This window comes from Cetorhinus maximus, chromosome 3 (assembly GCF_964194155.1).
Source record: "Cetorhinus maximus chromosome 3, sCetMax3.hap1.1, whole genome shotgun sequence".
In the NCBI taxonomy this organism is placed as follows: domain Eukaryota; kingdom Metazoa; phylum Chordata; class Chondrichthyes; order Lamniformes; family Cetorhinidae; genus Cetorhinus; species Cetorhinus maximus.
The window spans coordinates 80,526,341-80,536,061 of NC_135881.1; the positions used below are offsets into that span (position 1 = coordinate 80,526,341).

At 48.8% G+C, this 9,721-nt stretch overlaps 1 pseudogene; it reads left to right on the forward strand.

The window, feature by feature from the left end:
• Positions 1 to 9,444, forward strand: part of LOC144674133 (maternal DNA replication licensing factor mcm6-like) — a 117,783-nt pseudogene extending 108,339 nt beyond the window's left edge.
• The last annotated feature ends 277 nt before the right edge of the window (positions 9,445 to 9,721 follow it).

Genomic DNA, 9,721 nt, shown 5'->3' on the forward strand with positions numbered 1-9,721 from the left:
TCTGTATTGCAATGACATCATCTGCTATGACCCCTACTGCATAGAGTAAAGTACTGACCTGATCCTTTTATTCCTCCTTATGCAACCCTGAGGCTGCTCTTTATCCAGAGAATCTCTTCCTCTAATTGTCCCAGTGTTGAGCCTGTTGCAAGCCTTCAGTGCTTCAGAACGGTTTTGGGAATGGTAATGTCAACTCTATGCTTACCCTAAGCTTTGGATTTGTTGCTGCTCGAGTATTTTGGCTGCTTGGCTGTGATCATTGCTGTCTGGACTACGGGTCTGTGTGTCTGCTTGCATCTGTAGGACACACAGTGATCTGTTCTCAGGTAAACCTCCAACCTTTCTCTCCTGTCCTTTTTTCGTAGGGTTTGTAGGTGTCTCAGGTCTGTAGTCTTCAGTTTGATGTTTTCTGGTTCTTTACACCCTGTCTGCTGCCACCATGTTTTGGATGGTGCACATAAACAGTCGGCAGAAACCACCAGCTGCCAACGTGTTTCAACTTGGGCTCGGGATCTAGATGGGGTTTCTTTCGGGTTTGCCTGTTAGCCTAAGGTTACTGCCATCGACCATTCTTGTTTATTTACTGATCTATATATACATCTCTGTATTCTACACGAGGTTGTATTCTGCTTCCCACCAGATCTGTCTCTTAGTCATGTGGCATTGCATCATAGTTACATCAGTATCAGGTGCTCCTGATGTTAACCGTTTACTCTACAATACAATTTGCAGGCTTAATATCAACAACTGGTCAATTTTGTTGCCCACATTCCCACTCACTGGGCAGAATTTTCCAGCCCTACCCTCTGCCGCGATTGTCTGGTCCTGCTGAAAGTCAATGAACTTTGGGCTGGGCCATTGAATCTCCTGCTATGGGTCCTGCCACAACAGGGCCGGAAAATCCTGGCCACTATGTCCTTTGATAAATAGCTTCTCATGACTGGTTAGTCAAACTGCAGTCAGTCAGAAGGACTATGAAATAGAGATTGTGTTCTAAGAGGAACTTTTGACATGATTAAAGGCTGGAAAGACCTGTTCAGTATTGTGTGCATGTACGCCACTGGTGACATGATGCAAATGTGCTTTAAAACCCAAGTAAATCTTTAATGACTATTTAGTGTGATAATTGCAATCCAATAATGAAAGATCCAAAACTCTTGGAGAGGAATAATGCCTTTTTATTTTAAGGATTTTAAAGCAGTAAGCTCACAGTTATATTTTAAATTGAAAGCTTGAAGAGGTAAAATTACAGGATTGCGATTCTCTTCCCTTCCAGCTTTAAAACTGTGACCTATTTTTGTCTCAGTAAGTATGCAGGTAATTTTTTAAAAAGTCTAATTGGCAGTCATGCCAATTGTTAAGGTGACAATTTTATTGTTGTCTTTTGGAGAAAGTGGTGAACTTCAGGGATGAGCCACATGCTGCCACATTAACATGATGGGGTTAAGAGTTTCTGCAAGTTTTGTGCTCAGTACTAGTGTAATTAGCTAAACCAGTGTAAAAGAGCAGGAAAATTAACACGTATGTGAGTTACACTTCAAAACAGTTACTCATGTTTTCCATGATCATTTTACCCTGCTTCAAGATTCGGTTTGCCCAGATTAAGTTCCACACACAGCTGACCACACCCTTGTCAAAATTGCAAGATTGGTGGTTCGGACTGCTGGAAGACTTTTCAAATTGTACTCATTTTTTTAGGCACACAGGCACTAGTAAGCAAGTTTTCATGTCAAAATCCTTTTCAGTGGTTTTTAAAAAAATTAAATCTGGTTGTTTGCATATAGACAACTAGACACCATTACTAAAACTGCTTATTTTTGATAAACCCATTTTCAGCTGTATTAATAAAACTGCCCCAGATTACTACGCTTGAATGCTTTTTCCTAGGAAGAAAAGATTAAAGAAACATTTATGTTCTCTTTTGCTGCCTGAGTGCACTGGTTCATGGAAAATATTAACTTTGTGAGCATGCATGAATTTTAGTGGAAACTCTAATTGTAACCTAACTAACCCAGTTTCAATTGCATTTTGGGCATAATTTCAAAATTGCACCCAAAGCCCGTTCTCATTTGATACTCCCTCCTTTTATTTTCTGTTTCAAATGTTGCAGATTGTGAGAGTTAAGTTGTGTGTTTTTGAACTGGTAAACAATCTAGCTAGTTGCAATGTCAATGATGATCTCTTTGACATGGCATCATAGCTATTGTGTTCACTGTCGTCCCTTTATTGCTGCAATTACAAAAACTGAGTGCTTCTGCCCACAGTAAATTGTTCCTTGTGCAAGTACAAATACAAAATGTACAATGTACACCAAGTTTTCAATATTTACTTATTTGTAAAGTCAGTTACAAATAATAGCATTTAATATTAGGCCGAAGAAGTCCCAAAACATGACAAATTTTCTAGAAAGTGCGCTGAGTTTTTTTTGCAATTTCAACTTTGATTATTGTGTGATATGTTTGACTGGGCTTAGCAACAGATCTTGTTTTGAATTGGAATCATGAATATTTTAAATTAAAATGTCTTAATGTTGCCCCACTTCTGATGGAACAGACGGGGCAGAATTTTATGGCTGACGCGCGGGTGGCAGAGCCCGCACATCAGCACTTAAAATGTCGCGCGCTGATGTCACACGAGTGTCCTGACGTCAGCGCGCGGCATCGCGATATTTAGGTGGGCGGGCACGCTATGCAGCGCGACGCACGCCCGCCATTAATTAAAGGGCTTGTTAAGGCCCTTAACTCGGCAATTGAAGCTGATTTTGAGGATCCCGTACAATCTCCGGCTTGGCGCACGGGCCTAATGGGCAGGCGGGTAACTGATTTGTTAACAAACCTCATCCACGGGTGGAATATGTGGGCTCAGAGGGGCTGTTCATGTTTTTTCTGAAGTGTTTAATGCAGAAAGTGTTTTAAACTTGCCTGTGTGATTGTTAGCAGTTCAGATCGATTTCCAATAGCTTTCTCTGTACTTTGAAGCTTCAGCTCAGCAGTCTGCAGACAGTAATCTTTATCGGGCCTGCAGCTTTCCAGAGGCTTCCATTTAGCTGGGTATGGGTTCTGACATCTCCACTGGAGGCAGCTCCTCTGAGGAGGAAGGGAAGGCTAGAATAAGGAGGAGGCCAGGAGTGGACAATCAGCCTCCAGGGGAGCCACCTTTGGAAGGCCAGGCGCAGGAACAAGGGGTGCAGGGCCAAGAGGTTGTCCAAGGTGGAAGGGGCCGCAGAAGACGCCACTATCCTGCTGCCAGGGTATACAGGCGGTGAAGCAGCTACCTCAATATTATTGAGGTGCAGTGCCGAAGGAGGCTCCATCTGTCAAGGGAAACAGTCAACTATATCTGTCAGATGATTGGCCCTGACATCTCCCCTAACTGTTTGGGTGGACACCCCATGCCAGCAGCTCTGAAGATCACAGTTGCCCTTCACTTCTATGCATCTAGCTCCTTCCATGAGTCGGTGGGTGATCTTTGCAGTGTCTCCCAATCAGCTGTCCACACTTGTGTCAAGGAGGTTACAGGAGCTCTGTTCAGACGGACATTGACCTTCATCCACTTCCGCTGCGACCAGGCAAGTCAGGCACAGCGAGCCAGAGGCTTCACGGCCATTGCTGGCTTCCCCCGCGTCCAGGGCGCTATAGACTGTACACATGTGGCCATCAAGGCACCAGCAGCTAAGCCCGGTGCCTTCGTCAACAGGAAGGGCTTCCACTCCATGAACGTGCAGATAGTGTGTGATCACAGGATACAGATTTTACAAGTCTGTGCAAGGTACTCAGGCAGCTCCCACGACGCCTACATCCTCAGAAACTCCCAGGTGCCGGGGCTCTTCAGTGCTCTGGCTCAGCTGGATGGTTGGCTGCTGGGTGACAAGGGCTATCCCCTGCGAAGGTGGCTCATGACGCCTCTCCGCCATCCAAGAACAGAAGCTGAGCAGCGATACAATAGGAGACAGGGCACCACAAGGGCTGTGGCGGAGAGAGCCATCGGTCTTCTCAAGATGTGCTTCCGTTGCCTGGACCGTTCAGGAGGGCGCACTCCAGTACCCCACAGATCGCGTCTCTGTGATAGTGGCAGCATGCTGCGCTCTGCACAATCTTGCGCTGGAAAGGGGGGATGCAGTTGACGATGAAGACCTTGACGCAGTGGATGAGGCTGCACATGATGAATCCAGCAGTGCCTCAGAGGATGAGGAAGCACAGGGCGATGATGAGGGGCAGCACTCCGACCCACTATTACACCAAGGAGGCAGGGACACCTGGGATACTTTAATCGAATGAACCTTCAGCTAGCTCCACACAGATGGATCAGCAGGAGCAGCATTGCCTGGCGCTTCCACACGTGGCACTTAGGTACTACATCTTCCACCTCATCAGGTGCAACTAAGGGCTTAGTACAGAAACATCAATGTCCTCTCAAACACTCATGAGATGTCTGTGAAACATACAAATGCAGCACAAAGGAAACACCCTCAGTCATGGTCAGAAAAGTGGACTTTATTCCCAACAAAATAAACCACAAACATTGCTCAGACGCAGAAAATGAAACTTTCCCTAATCTAGGGCCAACACAAAATCACCAGTGACAAACCCGTGGAGTGCCTAACCTGCCTTATGCTTACGTTTGCGGGTGCTATGTCTAGGTGCCGCCCCATCGCTCGGAGTGGCTTGTGAGACAGCCTGCTGACTCTGCTGTCCTGTTGGCCTCGGTGACCTTGGTGGGCATCCTCTAGCCCGTGGAGCCTGTGCTGGCCCCGCCTGGGAGGGAGTGGCCAGTTCCAGAACTGGCACCTCCCCAGTTGTCGCAGCCTCAACGGATGCAACAGTCACTGGCAGAGGGGCGGAGGAGCTGCTGTCCTCATCCGGAGCACCCTGAGAGGAGCCCGCAGAGACGACAGGCAGCTGCTGCTCTGACGTGAGGTCAAATTGGACCTCCCTGCTCACTGCAGATGGATGGGCACCGAGCGGCGACACTTGGTGCCCAGAACATCTCCCACATTGGGAATGACCACCTGTGGCCATTAGCGCTGTGAGGGCTTGCAGGTCAGAGTGTACCCCAATCAGAAGAGTCTCAACCCGATTGAAGCCCTTCTCCATGACAGTCGCCAATTTCTAAGTGGAGGAAGCCTGAAACTCTGTCCTGAGGTTCATGCCTTCACTGACACTCTGCCTGGACTCCTGGCAGAGACCAACTGAAGCACATCCTCATGCAACTCTGCCAGATGATCCCATGCACCCGGCCGCTTGTCCTGCAGCTGCTGCATGGCGGACATCTCCAGAGGCACATTATCACTGCCGAACTCAGCCTGTGCCTGGTCCCCTGCAGTCCTCTGGCTGCTGGCGCCATCAGCACTCTCTGTCCGTGCCATCTCCTCCAGCGATTGTGAAGTGCCCTCTCCACTGTGCCCCAGGACACTAGCCAACGTCATAATCCCCACCGAAGTGTTTGTTACTGCGCTGGTGCCTGGCTCGCTGAAAGGATGTGATGCAAGTTGCAAGTGTTGGCCCTCAGGTATGGAGGGGGGGGCTCTGGACATGTTGGTGGCGGCCATGTGGTGGTGATGCTGAAATTAACAACAAGGACAGTGCATCAGTTAGCGTTCAGTCAGTAACACCTTTCATCCCTTTTCCCCCCCAGCCTCATAAGTCGCTCAACCTTCAAGAACCTAAGGAGACGAACATTAGTGGGGTGGTAAATAAGAGGAGGAACATTACACGCGCATACAGACAGGCTGGTCAGATGACCTAAAGAATGCCACATGGAATGCATTCAAAGGATCATCCTCCGCCATTTCCGCCAACTCCAGCATGATGCCACCACCAAACACATCTTCCCTTCACCCCCCTGGCGGCATTCCGTAGGGATCGTTCCCTCCGGGACACCCTGGTCCACTCCTCCATCACCCCCTACACCTCAACCCCCACCTATGGCACCTCCCCATGCCCACGCAGAAGATGCAACACCTGCCCCTTCACTTCCTCTCTCCTCACCGTCCAAGGGCCCAAACACTCCTTTCAAGTGAAGCATCATTTCACTTGCATTTCTCCTAACTTAGTCTACTGCATTCGTTGCTCCCAATGCAGTCTCCTCTACATTGGAGAGACCAAACGCAAACTGGGCGACCGCTTTGCAGAACACCTGCGGTCTGTCTGCAAGAAAGACCCAAACCTCCCTGTCGCTTGCCAATTTAACACTCCACCCTGTTCTCTTGCCCACATGTCTGTCCTTGGCTTGCTGCATTGTTCCAGTGAAGCCCAACGCAAACTGGAGGAACAGCACCTCATCTTCCGACTAGGCACTTTACAGCCTTCCGGGCTGAATATTGAATTCAACAACTTTAGATCTTAAACTCCCCCTCCCCCCATCCCCACCCCGTTTCTCCCCCCTCCCCTTTTTTTTTCAATAATTTATATAGATTCCTCTTTTCCCACCTATTTCCATTATTTTTAAATCTAAAACTAAAACTTTGTTAGTCTTTCCACCCCACCCCCACTAGAGCTGTACCTTGAGTATCCTGCCTTCCATTCTTAATTAGCACTTTTCTCAGATAATATCACCACCTTCAACACCTCTTTGATCCTTTTGTCTGTGACATCTTTTGATTATCTGCTCCTATCACTGCTTGCTTATCCCCACAATCACCCCACCCTCAACTTCTCTCTCCCCCCGCCCCCCCACCTTAGACCAGCTTATATTTCACCTCTCTCCTAACTATACTCAGTTCTGCCGAAGGGTCATGAGGACTGGAAACGTGAACTGATTTCTTCTCCACCGATGCTGCCAGACCTGCTGAGTTTTTCCAGGTAATTCTGTTTTTGTTAAGGTATGGGAATACATGAGTAATGGTAGGACCGTGGGAAGTCACGACGATTACAGGGACCTTGCTGGGCAGACCCGTTAAGGTAGCAGAACAGGAACATAAGGCGTTTAACAAGGTCGAAGCCAGACTTGCCTTTATTAGCCGAGGAATAGAATGTAGGAAAAGGGAGGTCATGTTGCTAGTGCAGAAAACGCTGTCGAGGCCACATCTACACTTCTGCGTTCAGTTGTGACCTGCACTTCATGGGAGGGATGGCATTGGAGTGCAGAGAGTGCAGAGGTTCCTGACCTGGATGCATGCTGGCCCGGAGAGTTGGAGTGATGAGGAAACATTGCATAAACTTGTGACATTTGCCGTGGAGCACAGGAGATTGACAGGTCACATTATTGACCTTCATACCGTTATGAGGGGCATAGAACGGGTGGGCAGAAGGCAACATTTCCCCTTGGTGCAGGGATGACTAACGTGGTGGCATTTATTTAAGTTGAGTGCCATGAGGTTGACAGGTGAGGTGCTGTGGACCTTTTGGACAAAGTAATGTGGGGCACACTGGCTGAAAGGGTGGTGGATGTACAAACCCTCCTAAGATGCAATCAGTCTTTGGATGTGCAGCAGCAATGCCATGGCGTGTTAGGCCATGGGGATAGTGGTCACAAATGGGATAAGGCGACTTTGGAAGGTGCTAGAGACGCGCACCCTCAAGGAGCCGAGGGACCTTTGTGTATGACCCACACGTCTGACTGTATCAGTCTGTGAATGAGCAGAGTTGGAGCATTAACGATTGCAGCAACCATCAGTGCTTTGGATGGTGGGAGACAGAGTGGATGGGACTGTGGCCCTCAAATACCTAACCTCTGGACCCCAGCCTCGCCGACACCTGCCGACCTGGCCGCCTGCCTCCTCCCCAGCTCCATGGCCTGCGCCTCATACGTGGTGAGGTGCTGCAGCACGGCGTGCCCACCACCAGTCCGCTGCCGCTCCTGGCTATTGTTCTCTGATTTTGCCTGCAGAGCAGAGAAGAGGATTTATTGGGGCTGATAGCTCATGTACTCTGCACGCGCACGCTGCACCCCAACCACAGTGGCCCATTTGAGGCCTCCAGCAACTCCTGTCCACACTACTGGTGATCAGTCCCCAGAAGATAGTACGGCTGCTCCCAATCCCCTCCCCCAATGGACACCTTGGACACATTCAGCATCCATCACATTGAATAACACACGGGTCTTAGCGCCCATGGCAAGGAGGCGCAACCAGGTGCGGCACCGAGGCCAGCAGATGCCTCTTGGCCACAACACCTTGAGGCTCCCCTTCCACCATCTCATCACCATCAATAAGACATGTGTTGGAGTTCTGAGTATGTGTCCAGCTGTCTCCCCTGCAGGTTGCCCCCAGACTACTCAAATGCGACAAACACCAACATATGCTGCAGGGAGAACCCATCTTCTCCTCAACCACTAAGGCTGTTGTAAGCATGGTCACTATCTGTTTGCCCACCCAGCGTGTGCCAAATGCCCAATGCAGTAACAACACTAAGACAGGGGCGGGGGGGGGGGCCTCAAAGGTTAAGTCTATCTGCTGGGTCAAATGGCCAAGGCTGACATGGTACTCACCCTTCCAGAGCGCAGCAAATTATTAAAGCGCTTGTGGCACTGTGTTCCGGTGCGATGCGCAGCATCATGAGAGCTTACAGCCTCCGCCACCTCCTGCCACGCCTGCCTGGTCACATGGGGGGCCCTCCTCCTCCCATCCTCCGGAAACAAGACATCCCGATGGTTGGACACCTCTTGGAGGACAGCAAGGCAGGCATCTGAGAACAGAGGGACACAGTGGCCCCCCGTGGCCTACCCTGCAGCCTGCCCCCCTCCTCCTCCTCTGCCCTCACCTCTTGTGCTGCCCGATGACTGGCCATGGTGAACAGCCTAAGGGAGGCTGCCTGGCCGCTCTTTATACAGACTGTCGGTTCCCCATTGGAACCGGCGGTCTGAACATGCCCGCCGCTGCTTTAATTTTCCCAATGAACACGGGAGTTGGAACCCCGCTGGGTGGGCTTTAATCGGCCCGCACGCGCAAAATGACGGCACGGCCCATTTCGGCGGCGGAGATCGTCTGCCTGCCCGCCGCCGAGTCGCTCGGACCCGCCCGCCTGTCAAGCGCAAAATTCTGCCCACAAATTCTAATTTGGTGCAAAGCCTGGCAACTTTCACGATTCTGTTGTTTCCTCTGTCATTGCAATGGAGCGTAGGAACAGGAGCTCATTCCACCATTTAATTAGGTCATGGCTTGATCTGTATCTTAACTCCATCTATCCACCTTTTTTTCCCCCATGCCCCCTCATATCCTTGCTTAACAACAATCTATAATGCACAGGAAAAATATTCAAAATATAAGACCTTTCTTTTCACACTGAGAACCAAAATGATATATTATTTGAATAAGATTGTTGAGATGCTGAGAAGATTTGTTATGGATATTGAAGTCATTGCTTATTTTATATTTTTTAGGATAATATTCTGATAGAGTTGACTAAGTCTGGACTGAAGAAGCTGAAGGCTGGAGAAGGGGACGATGCCATTGAAGAAGATGATCCCTTCTTAGTAGTTAATCCAAACTATGTGCTGGAAGATTAGTGAATATTACAGTTTGAAAATTAATTTCCAGATCATGAGCTCTTGAAGCTTGCACTTTAATTAAAAATGCATATGTGCTGCAACTAATTATATTAAGTGCCTATTAATATTGCAATGGTATATCAACGAGTGAGTCTTGAATAGATCATGGAACCTGGCTATTAATCTATTCTTCTTTTGTACTTTGGAAGAATCTGGATTGGTGCTGAACATCCCCTCATAGGTAAAAGGATAAAATATTTCTGGAACTAGTTATGTAAGTGTTGGCCCTTTATTT